Here is a 24,961-nt window from a genome sequence, read left to right as displayed (position 1 = left end):
TTGGATTTGTCTTTGCAAAGCAACAGTGAAAACCACGGGCTGTGTTATACCGTTAGGTGAGCAAGCCCTCACAGTGAAGATTGGAAGACATACAGAAATAAGTACCAGTAGTAGCCATTAAATAATTGATAACCGAACACAATAGCTTACATTTATTTTTTAAGACGCATATCCACAAGTTCTGTATTCCCTAAATATAAAAGCATCCATTAAAGATTTGTTACATAAATACAATCCTTGTCCACACGCTTGGGACAGCAAAGTGGAAAGTAGATGTTGTCCTTGGTGGGAATTGAACCCAGGATCCCGGCGCTGCAAAGCAACAGTGCTAACCACTGAGCCACTGTGCTGCATGGAGCATGTATGTTCCCCCCTCGTTAGTGTGAGTTTCTTCCGAGTTCTCCGGTTTCCTCCCACACTCCAAAGACTGACTGATAGGGAATTTAGATTGTGAGCCCCAATGGGGACAGCGATGATGATGTCTGTAAAGCGCTGGGGAATTAATGGTGCTATATAAGTAAAGAATAATATATAAATAAATAAGAACCTTGTTAGGATCCCCTTCAATACAGCAAGAAGTGAAAGATGCATCGGAATGGCTGCACACCATGTTTTACTACACTGTCTGGAAAATCTATGGGAAAATCAGTTGTTTCCGGCCTCTGTAGACAGTGGCCTATTAAAGTGACCCAGTGACCTGCATAGAAAGTAGCCACATATTGAAAAAGTTCTCTCGGCTTTAAGTCTCCTCATCCTGGCATGCTTAGCATGTCAATCTTCACAGGAAGAAATGATACTTCTTGGATATCTCTCATGGGAAAACCCATTTAAAATTATAAGGACACACATAAAGAAAACTGAAGAGCGTATATTGTTTCTTTGCTGAAAACCTAGAGAATACTATACATGCCTCTTCTCCTGGACCATCCTTGATGCTCTCACAACTACGAGACACCTCCTGGACTCATGGTGGAGTTTGTAAAGCTCTCGGGTGAGCACCATTCTCAGTACTTTTTTATTGATGCATCTATTTTATTTAAACAGAAATAAGTTAAAAAAGTAAGAAAAAAAAAGAAATAGAACAAATAATTTCCTAGCAAGAGAGAATGACAGAGAGCAGCTTGTGCCTTAGCGACAGGCCTTCTGTGCTTCCCGTCATGGCCGACAGTCATATCCCACAGTGCACGTTATGCATCACATATCATATGGAGGCAACAGAATAACAATACGGCCGCAGTTCTCATGATTAGTCCACTAGGAAACTACCAACATGGTATTGATTCGCTTGTAACACGGCTACAAAATGATTCATCTGCAAAACAGGAACGCTCCGCCAGGGACTATGCTGCAGTGCTGCCTGCAGACAATGGGAGGAAATGAACATTACTATGATAGATCCAAGCAAAAAAAAAAACTAATTTACATCCCAAATCAGTCTCCGAGGATAGGATGAGTTTCAGCCAGATGAAGGGGCGAGAAATAACCTTCAAAGGACAAACAGTCAGTATAATCACACCCATAGAGGGTGACTTACACCGCCATAAGGGCACGTCCGCTGTCAAATCTAGAGCAGCAAAATCCACGCTAAACCGGGTTTATTGCAGAAATGCTGCAGGTTCACTACAGATTTCATCTTCTGCAATTTTTTTCAAGGAAAAAAACACAACATTTCCCTAAAGCATCTTCTGCTTGACAAGCTCGGCAGGTTCACCTGAGTTTAAAAGGCGTCACTGTAGAATTGGTGCAGATTTTACACATCCCTAAACTTAAATCCAACGCATTTCTGCAACTAAAATCCATGCCTATATTCCACACTCAGTCATGATTTTTTACGAGCAGCTTCTGTTGCAGAAACACCCAAAGAACACAGGAAAACGAAGATTGGGTTTAACTGGCGGATTTATGGTCCCTATTGTAATGAATGACTAAAATCAAAAGTCAATTTCTGAGCAGATCTTGCGGCAAAAAAAAACATTAGGTGGATGAGAATAAATTAAAACTCATCCACTTTGCTGTAAAATGCTGTGGCTAAAATCAATGGATAAAATCTAAATATGCGACTTTTGAATGTAACCTTACATGGACCGATCAGGCACGGGACAGATTGATAGAAGAGGAGTGCAGTGGCTCAGCTGAGCTCGGGTGATTTCCTGGACGGTGTTGCCATATGTCACCCTTCAGCTGTGATCGGCAGAGGTGTCGGACCTCAGGTTTCTGCTAGGCTTGTGACATTATGTAACACAAGTTGTAATAGGAAAGGATACATCATATTCATGTATGTTCCTTCATATTATACAATAGACAGTATTAATGCTATTGTAGGGGCAGTTACTGAATCGGTCACCCGGTGCCCCCAGCCTGGGGGGTTGGAACAAGAGATCTAAAGCCCGTGGGAGTCATCATCAATAGGACCATGATGCGGTGCTGGGCTCAGAGCCTCAGTAGTGAGGGACACTGTACGTACTGTGTATTCAATGGCTAAATGGCCAAGAATTTATTTTTGAACTATGATGCACCCATTTGAGATAACAAAGCTGCTTGTGGTCAATTCCAAACCTAATTTGATATTTTGGAGTTAAAGATTTTCAGGTGCCAATTGTCTGAGGGCTCCTTGAGACTTCAGTGATTTTTCATCAGTGTTTGAATGTCAACACCAGGACTGGAACATACTGAAAAAAGCTATTCCGTAATTGAAAGATTGATTCCAGTTCTGTGCTTTGGAGGCACTCCTGGTTTTGGAATACAAACACTGACGAAAAATCACTGATGTCTGAACGAGCCATCAGAAGAAGGAGGTAGTGGTGGCAGATATGCAACAGATACAGACTTATTTGTGTGCAGGAGGAGTTTACACTTTTCTGACAGTAGATGGCGATGTTGTTACTGTTATATGCTTAGTTGAATGTAAGGCATATACTTGTATGTCCGCCCCTGTGAGGCTGCTCAAGTTTCACCAATGGTATGCCCGCCCCTGTGAGGCTGCAAAGGTTTCACCACTGGTATGTCTGCCCCTGTGAGGCTGCACAGGTTTCACCAATGGTATGTACACCCCCTGTGAGGCTGCACAGATTTCACCAATGGTATGTCCACCCCTGTGAGGCTGCACAGGTTTCACCAATGGTATGCCCACCCCTGTGAGGCTGCACGGGTTTCACCACTGGTATTTCTGTCCCTGGCGCTGCACAGGTTTCACCACTGGTATGTCTGCCCCTGTGAGGCTGCACAGGTTTCACCACTGGTATGTCTGCCCCTGTGAGGCTGCACAGGTTTCACCAATGGTATGTCCGCCCCTGTGAGGCTGCACAGGTTTAACCACTGGTATGTCTGCCCCTGTGAGGCTGCACAGGTTTCACCACTGGAATGTCTGCCCCTGTGAGGCTGCACAGTTTTACCACTGGTATGTCTGCCCCTGTGAGGCTGAACAGGTTTCACCAATGGTATGCCCACCCCTGTGAGGCTGCACGGGTTTCACCACTGGTATTTCTGTCCCTGGCGCTGCACAGGTTTCACCACTGGTATGTCTGCCCCTGTGAGGCTGCACAGGTTTCACCACTGGTATGTCTGCCCCTGTGAGTCTGCACAGGTTTCACCAATGGTATGTCCGCCCCTGTGAGGCTGCACAGGTTTAACCACTGGTATGTCCGCCCCTGTGAGGCTGCACAGGTTTCACCACTGGAATGTCTGCCCCTGTGAGGCTGCACAGGTTTTACCACTGGTATGTCTGCCCCTGTGAGGCTGCACAGGTTTAACCACTGGTATGTCCGCCCCTGTGAGGCTGCACAGGTTTCACCACTGGTATGTCCGCCCCTGTGAGGCTGCACAGGTTTCACCACTGGTATTTCTGTCCCTGGCGCTGCACAGGTTTCACCACTGGTATGTCTGCCCCTGTGAGGCTGCACAGGTTTCACCAATGGTATGTCCGCCCCTGTGAGGCTGTACAGGTTTAACCAATGGCACGTCCACCTCTGTGAGGCTGCACAAGTTTCACCACTGGTATGTCCGCCCCTATGAGGCTGCACAGGTTTTACCACTGGTATGTCCGTCCCTGTGAGGCTGCACAGGTTTCACCACTGGTATGTCCGTCCCTGTGAGGCTGCACAGGTTTCACCACTGGTATGTCTGCCCCTGTGAGGCTGCTCAAGTTTCACCAATGCTATGCCCGCCCCTGTGAGGCTGCACAGGTTTCACCACTGGTATGTCTGCCCCTGTGAGGTTGCACAGGTTTCACCACTGGTATGTCTGCCCCTGTGAGGCTGCACAGGTTTCACCAATGGTATGTCCGCCCCTGTGAGGCCCCACAGGTTTCACTAATGGTATGTCCGTCCCTGGCGCTGCACAGGTTTCACCACTGCTATGTCCGCCCCTGTGAGGCTGCACAGGTTTCACCACTGGTATGTCCGCCCCTGTGAGGCTGCACAGGTTTTACCACTGGTATGTCTGCCCCTGTAAAGCTGCACAGGTTTCACCAATGGTATGCCCACCCCTGTGAGGCTGCACAGGTTTCACCACTGGTATTTCTGTCCCTGGCGCTGCACAGGTTTCACCACTGGTATGTCTGCCCCTGTGAGGCTGCACAGGTTTCACCACTGGTATGTCTGCCCCTGTGAGGCTGCACAGGTTTCACCAATAGTATGTCCACCCCTGTGAGGCTGCACAGGTTTCACCAATGGTATGTCCGCCCCTGTGAGGCTGCACAGGTTTAACCACTGGTATGTCCGCCCCTGTGAGGCTGCACAGGTTTCACCACTGGAATGTCTGCCCCTGTGAGGCTGCACAGGTTTTACCACTGGTATGTCCGCCCCTGTAAAGCTGCACAGGTTTCACCAATCGTATGCCCACCCCTGTGAGGCTGCACAGGTTTCAGCACTGGTATTTCTGTCCCTGGCGCTGCACAGGTTTCACCACTGGTATGTCTGCCCCTGTGAGGCTGCACAGGTTTCACCACTGGTATGTCTGCCCCTGTGAGGCTGCACAGGTTTCACCAATGGTATGTCCGCCCCTGTGAGGCTGTACAGGTTTAACCAATGGCATGTCCACCTCTGTGAGGCTGCACAAGATTCACCACTGGTATGTCCGCCCCTATGAGGCTGCACAGGTTTTACCACTGGTATGTCCGTCCCTGTGAGGCTGCACAGGTTTCACCACTGGTATGTCCGTCCCTGTGAGGCTGCACAGGTTTCACCACTGGTATGTCCGCCCCTGTGAGGCTGCTCAAGTTTCACCAATGGTATGCCCGCCCCTGTGAGGCTGCACAGGTTTCACCACTGGTATGTCTGCCCCTGTGAGGTTGCACAGGTTTCACCACTGGTATGTCTGCCCCTGTGAGGCTGCACAGGTTTCACCAATGGTATGTCCGCCCCTGTGAGGCTGTACAGGTTTCACCACTGGTATGTCCGCCCCTGTGAGGCTGCTCAAGTTTCACCAATGGTATGTCTGCCCCTGTGAGGCTGCACAGGTTTCACCACTGGTATGTCCATCCCTGTGAGGCTGCACAGGTTTCACCACTGGTATGTCCGCCCCTATGAGGCTGCTCAAGTTTCACCAATGGTATGCCCGCCCCTGTGAGGCTGCACAGGTTTCACCACTGGTATGTCTGCCCCTGTGAGGCTGCACAGGTTTCACCACTGGTATGTCTGCCCCTGTGAGGCCCCACAGGTTTCACTAATGGTATGTCCGTCCCTGGAGCTGCACAGGTTTCACCACTGGTATGTCTGCCCCTGTGAGGCCACACAGGTTTCACTAATGGTATGTCCGTCCCTGGCGCTGCACAGGTTTCACCACTGCTATGTCCGCCCCTGTGAGGCTGCACAGGTTTCACCACTGGTATGTCCGCCCCTGTGAGGCTGCACAGGTTTTACCACTGGTATGTCTGCCCCTGTGAGGGTGTACAGGTTTCATCACTGGTATGTCCACCCCTGTGAGGCTGCACAGGTTTCACTACTGGTATGTCTGCCCCTGTGAGGCTGCACAGGTTTCACCAATGGTATGTCCGACCCTGTGAGGCCGCACAGGTTTCACTAATGGTATGTCCGTCCCTCGCGCTTCACAGTTTCACCACTGGTATGTCCACCCTTGTGAGGCTGCACAGGTTTCACCACTGGTATGTCCGCCCCTGGTGATAAATCATATGTGATGCTTTTTGCTGGAACAGGAAATGAGCCATCAGAACAGCCATCTGCTTCCGTAAATGAGCCTGTGTGTACATCGGCCTTCACTAGGAATGGCATTAGGAATGGCATTCTAGTGAATCCATGCACAAATTTTTCTCCTTGTCTGACACAATGATTCGGTCCGCATACAGACACCCATCCTTCCCAGTCATCTAAATTCTGCATTTTAACCACAGTGGTCAGTTTAACACTTACTAAACCATAAGATATTAGAATTGTCTTGAATAGAATCTCAGACATTGTGTTACTCGGTGCATTTCTTTGGCATATGACATTTCTTGCCTTATCTTGCTGTACTGGGAAATCTGCAGAAGCCTCACTCTGTAGGGGAACACTCCTCCATGTTACTGGCCTGTGCTATTTATAGAGCTGGCGGAGAAAAACTAACAAAGGCCGCCATCTGCTGGTAGCTTTTTGTCATGACATGAAAGTTACAGAATTTAAGAAATTCATTATTGTATAATATTTATTGCATTTTTACATAGTTATATTCCTCTTCTTTAACAGAATTAGTAATATTACTAATGTATATATATATATATATATATATATATATATATATATGTGTACGTTGCACTACTCATTGGGAGAAAATGCAAATGAAAAGAGCCTAAACGTAAATTTATAAATAAATTTAGATAAATTTAGAACGCGGTTCACACATTGGGCCTCACTTAGCGTAGGCCGCAAGCAACGTACATATTTTTCATAATTTAGGTTTAATGTAAGTCTGGCAATAGTTTTCTTTTAAACAACAGAGTAAATCTTTAGAGGGTAAAATACATCATCAGAAAATTATCTACTTTTTAAAAATCTTAAACGCAGTTATTTTTTTAAAAAAAAGAAATCTGGCAATTGTGAGACTTCATGGTCAAAGACAGGGTTAATAAAAGGTTAATTAAAAGGTGACACCTCTATATACATTAGATCAAACAGGATCCACTATTCACAATAGGTGATGTCACAGCTCACCTCCTCCTCCTTCCTGCACAATTCTATTTGCACAGGATAGAGTTTGACTAGTTACCGTATTTTTCGGACTATAAGACACACCGGACCATAAGGCGCACCCCAAATTTGGGGTGAAAATTGCAGAAAAAAAGATTTTTTATAAGATGGGGGTCCGTCTTATTGTCCGAATTTACAGTATCTTACCTGAGGGCTGGCGGTGGCAGAGCAGGGTCACAGGAGGCATGGTGTCGGCAGAGGTGGGGTGATGCGGTATGGCGTGCACCTGAGCAGGGTCTCTTCCTGCTTAGGTGGGCGACGCCACGGCCTGGTGTCCATGGGAGGGTTGCAGCACTGGTTACCGGCAGAGGTGCTGGGATGAGGAGGCGCAGTGAGCGGTATGGCGTGAGAGGGGTCCCTTTCCCCGGTGAGGTGATGCAGCAGCCCGGTAAGCAGCAGAGCCGGGTGAATCCTGTTGTTATTGGTGGTGGCAGCCATCTTCCTGAGGCCGTGCGTGCGCAGATGGAGCGCTCTGCTGCCCGGGGCTTCAGGAAAATGGCCGCGGGAGGCCGCGCGTGCGCAGATGGAGATCGCGGTGGACATTTTCCTGATGCCAAGATCTAAATCTGCAAACTCGGATTCAGGAAAATGGCCACCGCGATCTCCATCTGCGCACGCGCGGCCTCCCGCGGCCATTTTCCTGAAGCCCCGGGAAGCAGAGCGCTCCATCTGCGCACACGCGGCCTCAGGAAGATGGCCGCCACCACCGATAACAGGATTCACCCGGCTCTGCTGCTTACCGGGCTGCTGCATCACCTCACCGGGGAAAGGGACCCCGCTCACTGCGCCTCCTCATCCCCGCACCTCTGCCGCCGCACCTCTGCCGCCACACCTCTGCCGCCACGGTAAGCCTGCATTGCGACTATTAGACGCACCCCCCATTTTCCCCCCTTTTTTGGGGAGGGAAAAAGTGCGTCTTGTAGTCCGAAAAATACGGTAATGCTTTTATAAAAACAAATGGAGTCGGAGTCAGTCTTTTCCTGTTAATGTCCATGTCGCTATTGAAAAGAAGATGAAGCAAGGAGTCTAATATTAGGCCTAGGGGCCATTTCTTTTATTATTTTTATATAGTGATATAAACAAATATTTTTAAATTACATTTGACATAAAACCTGATTAAAACAAAAGGTCATTTACAGATATTACATTCCTTTTAAGCCTGAACACGTCTGCATAAAATTTAAAATATACTTTTAGCCCTGTTTCAAAACCAATGTCCATAAGAATAAGCAATAAATCTCTTTTTTCAGTGTCACACGGTAGTAGCATTCCTACAACATTTATGTAAAACGCAAAACATGAATGTTCAAGAACGGCTATAAGCGGTAATTGTCTTTACCATTACGCACACGGGGTGCCATCTAGTGGCAATCAGTGATATTGCAATGTGAGTCTAAACCTATGTGTGAAAATATATATACACTATATTTACAGTATATATACAGCTCTGAGTAGAGCTGAGTAGAGTAGCACGTCCATACAGCAGCTTTGATACTGGTGTATATAAACCACTGTGGATCCTCTTAGGATTTGGGAGTGAATTTTGTGAAAAAAAAACAAAACAACAACATCAGCTCTGCAGCCGTAACTAAATCGTGGGCTCTTTGTTTAAAAGGCAAAAGGATCAATGTAACATTATTGGGGTCCGTCAATGGAAACCTCTCATTACAAAAATGGGTTCCCAAGTCCATGTAAAGGGTAGTGAGCCTTAGTGAAGAGCGAACATGCTCGGATAAGCACAGAACCACGCCACATAGATGTAGTGGTTTGTAAAGCCCACGTCAAGCTGACGGTTGATTACTCGTGACTACCACTACTGTAAGACTAACAGTTTAAGAAAACTGTAAAGGACTATTAGAATTTAATTAGCTGTGACATTTCCTGCCACCAAAGGGTTTTATAATTCTTAGATTTTTGTTCACTTTCTTGATTAACAAATTAAATCGGAAGATGCTTCATCAAAGCTTTTTATATAAAGTATTTTTTTAAGCACACCTGTGTACATGATACAGTATCGCTTACCACAAAAAATGCTAAAGGAGCAGCCCAACCGATAATTTATTTCATAAATAGGATCAGAATTAGAGAATGATACTCCTCTTACTAATCCCCTGTCAGTCATACTCTCCTTTTTTCCTGTGTGTTAAGGAGGATTAGGACCCTGGAAGGGTGGCTTGGTAAAGTTTTTAATCTTTATTGTCCAGAATATAAAACAAAAGTTTCCCTATACCTATCCACTAAAGTGTTTTTTTCTTTTAAACATCACATTTATTATTAAAAAAACATAGGTGAATAAATATGTTTATACTAAGGGATGAAAGATTTGTAGTGGTCAGAGCCCCTATTGGTAAGAGCCTGATGGGACCTGTATATTTGTATCTCTTGTTTCTGTATGGCTTTTGGGTGGTGTGACTGCAGTACACACCAGCTCAAGTGATATTAAAAAGACAGACACTAATTATTAAAAACGTAATCACTCAGACCACTCAACATGTTTTGGTGCTAAACCAGCTTCATCAGGGGTTTAAGGTATTTGGCTGTAGACTTTGAACCCATGATGAAGCTTTTTTTTTTTTCTCTGAAAAAGAATTATGCTAAAACCAGCTTTTTATTTCAAAGAGAATTGTTTAGCCACCCCAAGCGTGTTTTGGAGATAAATCAGCGTCGTCAGGCTGAACTCCCGATTATTACTACTAAGTCTCCTGAACAACAATTATATTGTCCTATCAAAAAAGCTTGGAGAACTCGTAATAAAATCAACAAATCTTTATTAAACACAATAATCTATAAAACATAATTATAAGGTAGCATGTGACTAGACAATACATGGTACATTCAAGTAAGAAGTGGCATTAATACTAGACAATTCTTTAAAATACTCGATTGTTCCTTTTTTTGAGAACAATCATGTATTTTTAAAGAATTGTCTAGTATTAATGCCACTTCTTACTTGAATGTACCATGTATTGTCTAATCATGTGCTACCTTATAATTATGTTTTGTTTATTATATTATTGTGTTTAATAATGGACTCCCAATTAACATAAATGTATTGATGTTTCAAGTAATTAGGGTTCAGTTCAGAATATCAGTTGTGGTGGTGTGCACTGACAGCATCCAACAGGACTATGGCCACATGTACTCTGTTGGAATGTTTACTCACTTACTACATGTCTTTTAATAATTTAAAGAGTAACTATACTTTCAAGGAACTTTTCACAATAAGGTGTCATGTGAGTGTACCTCCCCCATCTCCTCATTTGCAATCCACTCTGAGCTGATGGGAGTAGACTGGCTGCTATGATGTCTCACATACACAGTACAGCACACAGAAAGAGGAATTCCTGCTCCCCATTGATGATGACATCCGTGTGTCATCACTGTGACACATACCGGAGCCAGGGAAAATCCGTACAGTTAATGCTGACCCCAGATGCTGAAGACAGCTCTGATCATTGTCGCCTGGTCTCCCTGAGCTCATCGCAACCAGGTGACAATGATGGGAGCTGTACTCAACATTAGCTGTGTACATAGTGTGTAAAATAAAGAATTAAATAAATAAATTGGCGTGGGCTCCAGTGTCATTTTGATAACCAGCTGAGGGAAAGCCGATATTAATAATCTGGGAAAGGGGACAATATCCCAAAAGTTTCCCAGACTATTAATAGCTCACAGTTGTTTGCTTAGCCTTTAATAGATAATTTACGGGGAGACCCCAGAAAAAATTTGACGTAGGGTCCCCCTATACATTTTAACTAGCAATGGCTAAGCAGGCAGCTTTCTGTTGATATTAATAGCCTGGCCAGGGGACTGGGATATTGACTCCCTCCCAGGCTAACAATATCAGCCACCGTAAAAATAGAATATCCATAAGATGCGCCAAAGTTGTGGCTTAGTCTCGCTCTGCCTACTTGCCTGGTGCAGTGGCAAGTGGGGTAATAGGGTTGGGGTTGATGCCAGCTTTGCATTCTCTGCAGACATCAAGCCCAGGGGTTAGTAATGGAGAGGCGTCAATAACTATTACTAACCCCATAGTCATATTGTAAATAATAAGAAATATATAGTACACCGCACTCTCTAAATGTATATGATGCAATAGTGAAAACTTATTAAATAGCATGAACAACTATGTGTTTTGAAAGCGACCAGAGGCAATTGTGACGTTTCGGCTCTACCAGAGCCTTAATCATACAATCGCTAGGAAAAAACAGAAACAAAATACATAAATAAACAGTATATACAGTAATCAATATGACAATAAATGGCAAACAAAACAAAATAATATAGTTCCCATCTTTGGATAGAAAAAATAAAAATAAAAGGGAAGGGTAAAACAAAGCAAAAGGGTAAAATAGAGTAACTGCGAGAGGCCGTGGTGCATATTATGTGGGAGACACCAAGTATAACAGCAAGGAAGGCTGGAAGCAGTTTCAAAGTCAAAGGGGCAGAAGGCTAAGGCAGCCAGATCATGTGACTATATTATCAGGGAAAATAAAGAATGGGTTTTTTTACCTTTATTATGCAAAAGAGAAGAGGATAGAGATTCTTGAAGATTCGAAATATACACACTGTGAAAGGAAGGTGAATACATATGAGGAGGAGTAGGTACATAGAGGATATCCTCTTTATTTTCCCTGATAATATAGTCACATGATCTGGCTGCCTTAGCCTTCTGCCCCTTTGACTTTGAAACTGCTTCCAGCCTTCCTTGCTGTTATATGTGGTGTCTCCCACATAATATGCACCACGGCCTCTCGCAGTTACTCTGTTTTACCCTTTTGCTTTGTTTTACCTTTCCCTTTTATTTTTATTTTTTCTATCCAAAGATGGGAACTATATTATTTTGTTTTGTTTGCCATTTATTGTCATATTGATTACTGTATATACTGTTTATTTATGTATTTTGTTTCTGTTTTTTCCTAGCGATTGTATGATTAAGGCTCTGGTAGAGCCAAAACGTCATAAATGCCTCTGGTCGCTTTCAAAACACATAGTTGTTCATGCTATTTAATAAATGTTCACTATTGCATCATGTACATTTAGAGTGTGCAGTGTACTATATATTTCTCATTGTATTTGGGGCTTCTACAGCCCATTACACCAGCACCTCGCTCCCTCATTATCCTGAGTGCGCGCCAATTTTCTTTACCTATATTGTAAATAATACACAGCAAGAATAAAGTCCATTAATGGAAATAAACACATCTCACCGTCATTTTCTAAATTATTATTATAAAAATGCAAATAATGAAAAAAACATATTCCTCAACTGACAATTCATTTGTCACACGAAGAAGTCCTGCTCAGCTACATCTGGATTACATGGCTGGCAGTGGCATGATGTGACATTTGAATTGAAATTAATTTTTTTTTATCTCTAAAACTTTGTTAACATGAGGTTTACTAATGGGCACAAATGGAGGTTTGTTAATATCAAACTCAGTTAATATGGGGCGCATAACTACTTTTACTAGTTGACTGCAGCCAATAGCTGAGCTCAGCGGCTCCGTCTGAGTCGACAGCACGAGCCATTTATCTCGCTGACTGGCTGCAGACAATAACAGACAAGAGGAGCGGAGGACATGCAGTGACTGGCACTGGGACGGTGGGTGAAACCCAGTTTGTATGTTTGTTTGTTTTTGTTTTTTTTAAATTGCAGCAAAGGAGAGGGGTCTTCCAAAATCGAAAAAGCTCTTTAAGCAGAGACATTTCTGTCTCAATTTATCATATATTTTTTTTCAAGCCACTTTTTTTCATCCTGTGGTATTTGTTGCCTCTTTTTGCTCCAGTTTCTTCAAAATGGCATATATGGTTCAGGAATTTTGCACCAACTAAAAAATGGTCTTCATTTTTGTCTTTTAAAGCTTTTTTGTGTCATAAAATCACTCACTGGAGAATATTTAATCAAATCTTTTGCGACGTTTCAAACAGTTACACATAAATAATCAGGCAAAAACATCTGCAACCCTTAAACCTTGCCAACAATGACGAAAAAACAAAAATAAACTTTAAAAAAGCCAAAAATTCAATGAAAAATTCAATGTAAATAAAAACAGGCGAAAAACGTGAAAAACTAGAGAAAAAAGTGTGAATCCAATGGTGAATCGGCCAATATATACACACAATTGTTTTACATTCTGTTCTACTGCTCTGTTATGGGAGCAACAAAATTAATAGCATGCTGGAAAGCAGATTTGCCCGATGGACCCCATTGACTAGAATGGGATCGTTCGTGTTTTCGTCATGTTGACTAATAACACTGGATGTTCCAGTAAAAATTTCAGATTCTGCAACAAGAGCTCTTATAAGAGGCTCCAATTTATGTGTGAACAGCGCCCAATGGTCCATTCACTTTATGAGATACGCCACAGATTTTGCTCCTAAATCCTCATCAAATTCCACATCAAGTACATGTGAATGGGGTTATTAAGAAATGACACAGAAAATATACGTATGGACACAATTCTGCAGAGGTCAAGCGTAAAGGACATGGACTAGTCCATTAAATGACTACGAGGGCATCCTTGTTCGCCCTTGTGTGGATCTGTGGCATATCAACATCACATCCACGGCTGCTGTATATTCACTCATATAGTCAAATTCAGGAGAAATAAACATACTGTAACATGTTTTCCTCGAAAAAAAATTCTTCATGCTAATATGCCCCGATACACCGCACCATCCTATTTTTAAACTGGATCGGTTTCCAAATATGTGATCAGCCGTATGGTACGATGTGTAAACATATGGAAGTGAATTCAACTTGAAAAGACGTGTGAAAAATAAAGCTAATATTTATGCTGATTCATGCGATAAACAGAGACAAGTCTTCGAAATGAATCCTCCTAAGTGAACGCTGAATAGACTGATACAGGCAGAAATAAGTGCAAGTTAGATAGCGGGGAAACCTTAGATGACTCTTAAATCTACCTGCCCCTAGCACCACCACATCAGCCTACCAGTGCCACTGTGGGTTTATGATCACCCATCCATGCAACCTACATGTCCACAGTACTACCGTGCTGCTAACAAATGGAAGAGCTTTCCCTGCTGCGGCCATTATCAGCAGCTGCGGACACTGAGGACAACTGATCAGTGGAGGTGCTGGATGTCGGAACTCTAACGATCAGACATTCATGAACTATCCTAAGGCTTGGTATTGCACATCCGCCTACTATTCAAATCAACAGGAGGTGGAGGTTTAGTACCCTGCTGCGGCCATTATCAGTCGCTGCCGACACTGAGGACAGCTGATCGGCGGAGGCGCTGGGTGTCGGAACCCTAACTATCAGACATTTATGAACTATCCTAAGGCTTGGTACTGAACATCCGCCTACTATTCAAATCAATAGGAGGTGGATGTGTAGTACCCTGTCGCGACCACTATCAGCCGCTGCCGACACTAAGGACAGCTGACCTGCCGATGAGGTCCTGGGTGTCGGTGCCCGACCGATCAAACATTCATGAACTGTCCTAAGCCTTGGTACTGCACATCCGCCTACTCTTCAAATCAACAGGAGTCGGATATGTAGTACCCTGCCGCGGCCAATATCAAAAGATGGCCAGCTTCGCAAGTGAGAACTTCCAGTCAGCGGCCTCCGCCACCGATAACAGCTGATTGGTGGGGGTGCCAGGAGTCGGACCCTGGCCGATCAGACATTAATGACCTAAGGATAGGTCATCAATGCTAAAGTAGTGGACAACATCTTTAACAAAAGCAGGGGGTGAGTTAAAGTTGTATAAGCCATAAGGGTCTAAAAAAAGATCCATTGTGATTAGTGCAGGCACCTGCCCATGAAGTATGGTGAAAACTAGTTTGGTGTGGGTGCGCGCCAGGACCTATGAGTACCTGTAGGCCTACCACCCCTGCTGCAGTGGTCTGCTTAGAGAGGTAAGCTAGAGCCTGGACAAAGAGGAGGGTGTGAACTGTGCTGTGCACTTTACCCTTATTGAGAGGAGATGAGCCATGGCTGGAGGGTATGGAGTAGGGTGTTGCAGCTGAAGAGAGAACATTAATGATGTGGGCTGTGGTCGGGCCACAGACATAGACATTCAAAAATGAAATAATGTCTGGGAATTGTAAAGAAGACCAAGAGCAGCGAGGTGGACTCTAAGGAGTCACTACAAGGAGAAGGGGGTGGATCCGGTCCCTGGGCATTGTGTTACACTCACCATGGGTAAGCTTTGCTGCTATTAGATGCATTGTTATTTTCTTTCTCCTCAGTGATAGCACTGGCATATGGAATAGCCTGAGGGGGTTTTCTTTATACTTAGGACATCTAGCTTTAGGAGTAATACTCTGGTTACGTGAACTATGTTTACACTTGATGCTGGATGCATCTATGGTCCGCATGATTAATAGTGATACATTACTAGCACCATGGTGATACACATAATTGTTCTTTATGCCCGGGTGTCACTTGTTTGCTACTAGGGTCTCTTTCTTTTTGTTGTTTTTTGATTATGTTAATTTGTGATATATCATGTAATGGTATTTATAATAAAATTTACATTTTTTTTACCTAATTTATGTGTATGGAACTCCGATTTGTTTGTTTTTAAAAGGAGAAGGAAGTAGTTTTCAGCTGTTCTTCTTATTCGTGATGGTGATGTCTACTGTCAGGTTAATTGTGCCTGCATATTGCGAGACCAACTGTATGAGTTTATGTCCTATGAATCCGATAAAAAGAAACCGCCTGCTTGTTTGTGCCTGAAACTTTCCATAATAAATTATTGTTGCTGCATTTATTAAAGTTTGTCTCCATCTGACATTTATTCCACATCAGGCCAACAACCTGCATAGTTTGAAAAAAGACCTAGGTCCATCAAGTTCAACCTTACTCCACCAATTATATGCTCATCTGAAATGTAGAATAAAAGACATGGACCGTATAGCCAAATATTTTACATGTATCTATTGCAACCAAGAAAAATATTTTCAGTTAAGAAAAGGTTCTTAATATTTTGATAAAATTGGGTAAGCCCACTGCCGCGTCACAGCAAAATCTTCTTAAGTGGGTTTCTACATTATTAAGTTTAGTGCTACACTACGTAATTTCCTTGACGTGGCAGTGGGCTTATAAACTTTGATCAAAATGTCAACTAAAAGCCTCAGGGTTTGGAAAAATGTTCCATAGCCGCAGTAGATCTAAGTATAACATTTGAGTATGGTCCATGTCTTTTTTTTACACATATTGTAAACCTGCACATTTGTTCTTTGAAATAAAATAATGTAATTCCTTGTGTTCTTTTTGAAGCAGAACGTTCCACAGTAACAACTGCTGCTGTGGGTTCACAGTCCACCTTGCTGGAAGATCGTCTGCGTGGTTTTGCCTTGTGGCTCACCGAGACGCTTACTCAAAGTGACATGGCCTTATAAAAAAAAGTATCTTTGTCACACTGTATGACTTGACAGATTTGCACTATGGGCAGTTTAGTCATAGACAACATCAATTGTACATTTCACTTCACTGAGAATAGTCTCAGCGGCCGGGGTTTTCATAAAATATTGGCCGACTGCCTTTGGCATATTATATGCCATATTATTTTATAATTCCTAGAAATGATCTCTGTCCATAAAACAGTAACAGGATGAAGGGGTTAGAATGGTGATATTTTGAATTACGGTTCTTATTTAAAAAAAAAAAAAAAAAAGGACTCAAAATTTAGCAGCCATATTTAATCAAAAGATTGATGCCATCTTGAACAAAATCAGTGTTGGCCGCTTGATGATATTCTTCCCTGGTTACTTGCCCTTGGAAAGGTCATTTGATAATTTCGTGCCACGTTTCCTATTTAAAGTGCGGCCATAGATCACTAATTCTACACTAAGTTAGTTAAGGATATATAAGATTTATGAAAAATGTTGTATGCAAGAACTCCCGACCTCCTGAGGTTCTACTGAGGTCTCATTTCGGTCTACAGAATTATTAGGTGTTCGTATGGTGGAACCATAATATGAATAAATAATGTTTTCATGATCCTGATTCACTCATAATCCAGGACCACATTGCTGTTTAGAATGGTGGGATTCCTCAAAAATTTGTTTTGTGATTTGTGGATAATGTAGGATCTAGTGGGGTAACTTGAAGCTCGAGGGCCCCAATGCATAAGCTCTAACAGGGCGCCCAATTATTACCAGTCTTTAATAATATTTGTCTTTTCATATAGGACAAAGGGACTTATTCTACAGGGCCCGAGTGCAATTGCGCCTTTTGCATCTTCTGTTGTTACACCCCTGGCAGGATCCCAATCTGCAGAAATATATAAATTTCCGAGCACACTAAAATCATTAATGGAATATTCCCAACTCCAGGCTCTTATCCCAATACGTAGGAAGTGTAATAATAATATTAGTAAATACCTCAAATTAGAAATTATTATAGTTCTTCTAAATGTTGCTTACCCCAATGTGCAGGGCATTGCAGTAGCTTATGATCCATGATTACGATAACTCATGTAGTGCCAGTTAGTTAGCTGTTAGTGGTTGTAACCATGGATGCCTAAGCTACTGCAATTCCCTGCACATGGGGCTAGCAACAGAGAGAATCAGAAGAACTATACTACATTTCTACGAGGAGGTATTTACTAATATTATTATTACTACACCTACTATATATTGGAATAGGATGTTAGAGATGGGGATACCTGTTTATTTTTTTTTTTTCACCAAGTGGCGTCACAAGACATAAAAACATTGAGGGTACGTGCACATGGTCAGGTTTTTTCGCATTTTTTCTAGATAAAAACGCTACAAAAACTCATTAAAAACGCATACATTATGCATCCTATAATTTAGAATGCATTCTGCATGTTTTGTGCGCATCGCGGTAAAAAAAGCAGCATGTTCATTAATTTTGTGGATTTTCTGCGTTTTTCCCGCTGTTCTATGCATTGGGAAAAACCACAAAAAAAAAAAAACGCACAAAAAAAGCGTGAAAAACGAAAAACCTGGCAGAAATGTCTGTTTTTTTGTCAGGAAAATTTCTGCAAGAAATCCTGACGTGTGCACATACCCTTACACTTCTGTTTTCTCTATGATGAAGGGGGCTGGCTTAGTCCCCTTTACGCACAGCTCTGGACATGATGCCGGCAAAGAGAATATCCCATGTCCAACACAAATTGAATAATTGATATTTGTTTTACTTTTCGATTATCTGTATGCTAGCCAAATCAATGGCAGACACAGTTAAGGGAAGGCCCCTGTGCAAGAATAGTATACGGGCCTTATACAGCCCAAGTGCTCCTCATAATGCACAATTCCACCTGCTGTGGAGGTACAAGTGCCTCCCTTACCTTTTGGGCCCCTGTGTCCACACAGTTGACACCAATGATACGTCCACCCGTGATCCAATTGACCATGGTCCCTGAATCTTTCCAAAATGTCAACAATTTTTTAAAACTCTGAACAGCTGTTTACAATACATCATTACTGGGTGGGGCGGTGTATATTTCCCTACATTGTGAGGCTCCGCTATGAAAAGGGCTGAATACCTGATTGTTCTACTAACGTGTCCCTGTATACAATCTGCTGACACACCTGGCTGATGGGAGAATCCCATGATTGTAGGTCAGTGATCCCATGTTGACAATGCACTCCAGTCCCCAAGCCTAAAGGTACCTTCACACGAAACGACTTTGTAACGATATCGCTAGCGATCCGTGACGTTGCAGCGTCCTGGCTAGCGATATCGTTTCGTTTGACACGCAGCAGCGATCAGGATCCTGCTGTGATGTCGCTGGTCGCTGAATAAAGTCCAGAACTTTATTTGGTCGTCCGATCGCCGTGTATCGTTGTGTTTGAAAGCAAAAGCAACGATACCAGCGATGTTTTACACTGGTAACCAGGGTAAACATCGGGTTACCAAGCGCAGGGCCGCGCTTAGTAACCCAATGTTTACCCTGGTTACCAGCGTAAAAGTAAAAAAAACAAACAGTACATGCTCACCTGCGCGTCCCCCAGCGTCTGCTTCCTGACACTTACTGAGCGCCGGCCCTAAAGTGAAAGTGAAAGCACAGCGGTGACGTCACCGCTGTGCTGTTAGGGCCGGAGCTCAGTCAGTGTCAGGAAGCAGACGCTGGGGGACGCGCAGGTGAGCATGTACTGTTTGTTTTTTTTACTTTTACGCTGGTAACCAGGGTAAACATCGGGTTACTAAGCGCGGCCCTGCGCTTAGCAACCCGATGTTTACCCTGGTTACCCGGGGACCTCGGCATCGTTGGTCGCTGGAGAGCGGTCTGTGTGACAGCTCCCCAGCGATCAAACAGCGACGCTGCAGCGTCGCTTCGTGTGAAGGTACCTTAGTCAAAAGTTTTCCCCCACCCTGAGGATATATTTGTTCCTAGACAGTTTGCTATTTACATACCTTATCGCAGATGACTTGGAAGCCATCTATCTTGGAAGATCTATGAGAGTAGCAGGATCTCTCCGTACTTTTTTTTTTTTTTAAATGCTTGTAAGACAGATCCAAAATAAGTGTGACAAAATGTCAGCTCTTGTTAGATATCGGTGACTCATACTCCAGAAAATTACGACTTCTCTGAAATGTTTTCATTTCTTGTCTCTCTAATACCATTTAATGGATCGTTCAGTGAATCCAGCGAAGCCCTTACAATGACAGAGGGTGACTCATAGGTTATTTAAGATTTTGGGACTGTGTCTCTTAACGCCATTACCTGACATCTCTGGGGTTTCTTATACTTCTCTCTCTCTATATATATATATATGTTGCATAAATTCCTGAAAATTAATTTTTTTTTTTCAGTTTTAACATTAAATCAAGTTTGATGTTTAAAAATGGTGTCAATAATACCCATCTTTTTTCTGTGTTTGCACTTTTATTTAAAGAAAAAATTTGGCAGCCATACACAGAAGATTGGGTGTGTGTTCATTTTTTTATTTTTGGTTTTATTTTTTGCTATTAACCATATTAACCCGTTAAGGACCGGGCACTTTTTCATTTTTGCGCTTTTGTTTTTTTCTCCCCTTCTTCCTAGAGCCATAACTTTTTTATTTTTCTGTCGATATAGCCATGTGAGGGCTTGTTTTTTGCAGGATAAGTTGATCTTTTGACACTATCCATTTCATGAAGTGATAAACAGGAAAAAAAAAATCCAAGTATCAAAATAGCAAAAAAGCGCAATTCCGCAATTGTTTTTTTAGTTTTTTTTATTTACAAAGTTTATTTTATGGTAAAAATGACATGGCAATAAGATTCTCCAGGTCAATACGATTACACAGATAACAAACATTCACCCACGGCTGTTAGAGACAGATGATAGCTGATTATCACAGCCATCATCTGCCAGGAAAAATGCAGGTTCACAAATCAGGGAGACAGCATGTGACGTACCCTGTATGTCCATATGTCATTAACTTGTAAATATAATTTGGAGATCATAATTGCTAACTTTCAGTGCATAGTGCACATCCACAATGCCGTATGTGGCAGCCACGTACAATGGCGTCACAGTGATATAATAATATAGTGTAAATGAAGTAAAGTTTAACCCAAGAAACTTCTTCTGACGTCTAAGAATGCACCTATACACATCACCGGGGGGGATTCATGGTTCATTTATTTTGCTGTGTTATACTGTAAATATGCTAGTCTACGAAGAACTACTCAATATGCGTCTTGAATTTTTTTCGATTTTGATATATTATTGATATCGACAAGAACGTTTTGACTTTGACTTCTTTGCTCTAGGGTTTTCACTAGATTTCGAAAAACGAAGCTTACATGATTTACCATTCACGTTGAAGTGTAAAAACACTAGATCTCCTTCCAGGCTTATCACTTGTTTATAGAGGGTTTTAGAAAACTGAGAGGAATGAATAAAACCTTTTCTTTCGCTATCATCTAGGATGATGTTGAATATGAAGAGTATTAACTTTTTCATCAGACGATATAAAGCAGCTTTTAGGGGATAGACACAGATTTTGGATAGACATTATAAGGCAGCAGAGTCCATCTCCTGCAGTAGAGGACAACATTATCCTATTACTCTTCTGTTATATTAGAGATAGTTGAGTGTCATTTTCACTTGAAGGCTTTGTTCATCCATCGGCTTAAAAGGCTTTTACCAGGTTTTTAAGTTCTCCCTTATCAAGAGGATAGGGGAGAATTTACTGATCGTGGGGGTCCAACCATTGGGCCCTTCAGCAATTGCGATAACAGGCCTCTACATTCTCATCTAATTGGAGCAGAGGTTGAACATTTGTGCACTTCTGCTTCATTTACTCTCAATGGGACTACCAAAGGTAGCCAAGTACAGTGCTCAGCGGTCTCCAGCAGTCCCATATAGAATGAATAGGGTGAACTCGCTCAGGCTTGACCTCCTCTCCATTCAGATGGGATTCTACAGAGCATGTCAAGGGGATCTCTGAAGCTCTTGGTGGCCTTAACTCTAGGGATCAATAAGTTATCCACAAATAATTTAAGAAAAGTCTGACAAGGTTGAATAGGTCTCTAAAAGGTTGTGTCATGTTCATCTGCTAAACTGTTGATAGAGGATAACTTAAAAATTTGGTATTACCCCTTTAAGATCCAAAATGTAGTTCCACTGCAGAAATCGGAGTTTAATCCTTGGACATCACAAGGTACAGTATATGCTCCATCATTTGACACGGCTAATCTTGAGGTTTTTTTCCTTGCATGCTACTTATTTCTGCAGGTGATTGTTTTCCACCTTGCACTAAAAAAAAATCAGTAAGAAAATTTTATGTTTCATGTGTACAATGTTGCTGAAACTCAGAAGTTGCACAAAAGTCTGACAGGTTATATAGGGTTGTGTCATGCTCCTTAGGCCGGCCTCACACTAGCGAGTTTTACGGACGTATTAGCGCATAAACTACGTCCGTAAAATACGCATTACACACGGCCCAATGAATCTCTATGGCCCAGCTCCTATCTGCCGTATATTACGCATCCGTAATATACGGTCTTGTACGGCCGTAGAAAATCGCAGCATGCTGCGTTTGTCACCGTATTGCGCAAAAAAATCGCCAAAGAAAGTCTATGGGGGCGAGAAAAATACGGATTCCACACGGACCAGCAGTGTGACTTACGAGAAATACGCAGTGGTGTTAGTGAAAAGCCAGTAATTCAATTGCCGGCTTTTCATTTCTCCTTCACAAACCCGACAGGATATAAGACATGGTTTACATACAGTAAACTATCTCATATCCCTTTTTTTTTGGCATATTCCACACCACTAATGTTAGTAGTGTGTATGTGCAAAATTTGGGCGCCGTAGCTTGTAAAATAAAGGGTTAAATGGCGGAAAAAATTGGCATGGGCTCCCGCGCAATTTTCTCCGCCAGAGTGGTAAAGCCAGTGACTGAGGGCAGATATTAGTAGCCTAGAGAGGGACCATGGTTATTGGCCCCCCCTGGCTAAAAACATCTGCCCCAGCCACCCCAGAAAAGGCACATCTGGAAGATGCGCCTATTCTGGCACTTGGCCACTCTCTTCCCATTCCTGTGTAGCGGTGGGATATGGGGTAATGAAGGGTTAATGTCACCTTGCTATTGTAAGGTGACATTAAGCCAGATTAATAATGGAGAGGCGTCAATTTTATTAGACTCTTAATCCACCTGAAGACCATCGTCCTGAAACAAAGTTAAAAAAACAAACAACAATATTCCATACCTTCATCCAGCAGAGGGCGCATCACCGCAACTCAAGGTAACTACAGATCACCCAGCTTTCCATTCAGTACCCGGGGTTTTACAGGCACGAGCGAGTGCATTAGCAGAGCTCCTGGCTGTAAAATGATTTAACCCCTTCAGATGGATTTACATCGTGGGACATAACGACGGAAGGTATGGAATATTGTTGTTTGTTTTTTTAACTTTGTTTCAGGACGATGGTCTTCAGGTGGATTAAGAGTCTAATAAAATATTACAACAACATGTGTCTTTCATTAAAGGACTTTGTAATAATGTGTGTGTGTTTTATTAACCATTTAGTACTATTGGATTAATAATGGATAGGTGTCATAATTGACCCCTCTCCATTATTAATCTGGCTTAATGTCACCTTACAATAGCAAGGTGACATTAACCCTTCATTACCCCATATCCCACCGCTACACGGGAGTGTGAAGAGAGAGGCCAAGTGCCAGAATAGGCGCATCTTACAGATGTGCCTTCTCTGGGGTGGCTGGGGGCAGATGTTTGTAGCCAGGGGGGGCCAATAACCATGGACCCTCTCTAGGCTATTAATATCTGCCCTCCGTCACTGGCTTTACCGCACTGGCGGAGAAAATTGCGCGGGAGCCCACGCCAATTTTTTCCGCCATTTAACCCTTTATTTTAGCAGCTACAGCGCCCAAATTTTGCATATACACACTACTAACATTAGTAGTGTGGAATATGCAAAAAAAAAGGGGATATGAGATGGTTTACTGTATCTAAACCATGTCTCATATCCTGTCGGGTTTGGGAAGGAGAAATGAAAAGCCGGCAATTGAATTACCGGCTTTTCACATATCTTGCGCTGAATTAAATATAAATACAGTATATACACTCACCGGCCACTTTATTAGGTACACCATGCTAGTAACGGGTTGGACCCCCTTTTGCCTTCAGAACTGCCTCAATTCTTCGTGGCATAGATTCAACAAGGTGCTGGAAGCATTCCTCAGAGATTTTGGTCCATATTGACATGATGGCATCACACAGTTGCCGCAGATTTGTCGGCTGCACATCCCAAAGATGCTCCATACAAGGCAGGATGGATCCATGCTTTCATGTTGTTTACGCCAAATTCTGACCCTACCATCCGAATGTCGCAGCAGAAATCGAGACTCATCAGACCAAGCAACGTTTTTCCAATCTTCTACTGTCCAATTTCGATGAGCTTGTACAAATTGTAGCCTCAGTTTCCTGTTCTTAGCTGAAAGGAGTGGTACCCGGTGTGGTCTTCTGCTGCTGTAGCCCATCTGCCTCAAAGTTCGACGCACTGTGCGTTCAGAGATGCTCTTAGGCCTACCTTGGTTGTAACGGGTGGCGATTTGAGTCACTGTTGCCTTTCTATCAGCTCGAACCAGTCTGCCCATTCTCCTCTGACCTCTGGCATCAACAAGGCATTTCCGCCCACAGAACTGCCGCTCACTGGATTTTTTTTCTTTTTCGGACCATTCTCTGTAAACCCTAGAGATGGTTGTGCGTGAAAATCCCAGTATATCAGCAGTTTCTGAAATACTCAGACAAGCCCTTCTGGCACCAACAACCATGCCACGTTCAAAGGCACTCAAATCACCTTTCTTCCCCATACTGATGCTCGGTTTGAACTGCAGGAGATTGTCTTGACCATGTCTACATGCCTAAATGCACTGAGTTGCCGCCATGTGATTGGCTGATTAGAAATTAAGTGTTAACAAGAAGTTGGACAGGTGTACCTAATAAAGTGGCCGGTGAGTGTATATATATGTGTCTCAATGACATATATATATATATATATATATATATATATATAGATACTGTATATATGTTTTAACGAACATTTGAGCCCAAAAATCCATTAGATGTCGGTTTTTCCAAGCCTGCGAGAAAATCTCGCAGTACGGATGCCATACGGATTACATACGGAGGATGCCATGCGCAAAATACGCTGACACACCCTGCCTACGGATGACATACGGATCACTATTTTGGGGACTTTTCTGCGTATTACGGCCGTAATAAACAGACCGTATTTTTATACGCTGAGTGTGAGGCCGGCCTTTAGCAGTAAAAATTGGAAATTGCTTGTAAAAATCAAGTTACTTTGTTGTTT

At 42.9% G+C, this 24,961-nt stretch overlaps 1 protein-coding gene across 5 annotated transcripts in view; it reads right to left on the bottom strand.

Moving 5' to 3' along the window:
- ANK3 (ankyrin 3) overlaps positions 1-24,961 on the bottom strand; it is a 756,238-nt gene that overhangs the window by 390,647 nt on the left and 340,630 nt on the right. The window lies entirely within an intron of this gene.

The sequence above is a fragment of the Ranitomeya variabilis genome, chromosome 4 (assembly GCF_051348905.1).
Source record: "Ranitomeya variabilis isolate aRanVar5 chromosome 4, aRanVar5.hap1, whole genome shotgun sequence".
In the NCBI taxonomy this organism is placed as follows: Eukaryota; Metazoa; Chordata; class Amphibia; order Anura; family Dendrobatidae; genus Ranitomeya; species Ranitomeya variabilis.
Note: the sequence above shows the minus strand (reverse complement) of the source record. Positions and strands in the feature narration are given on the sequence as shown.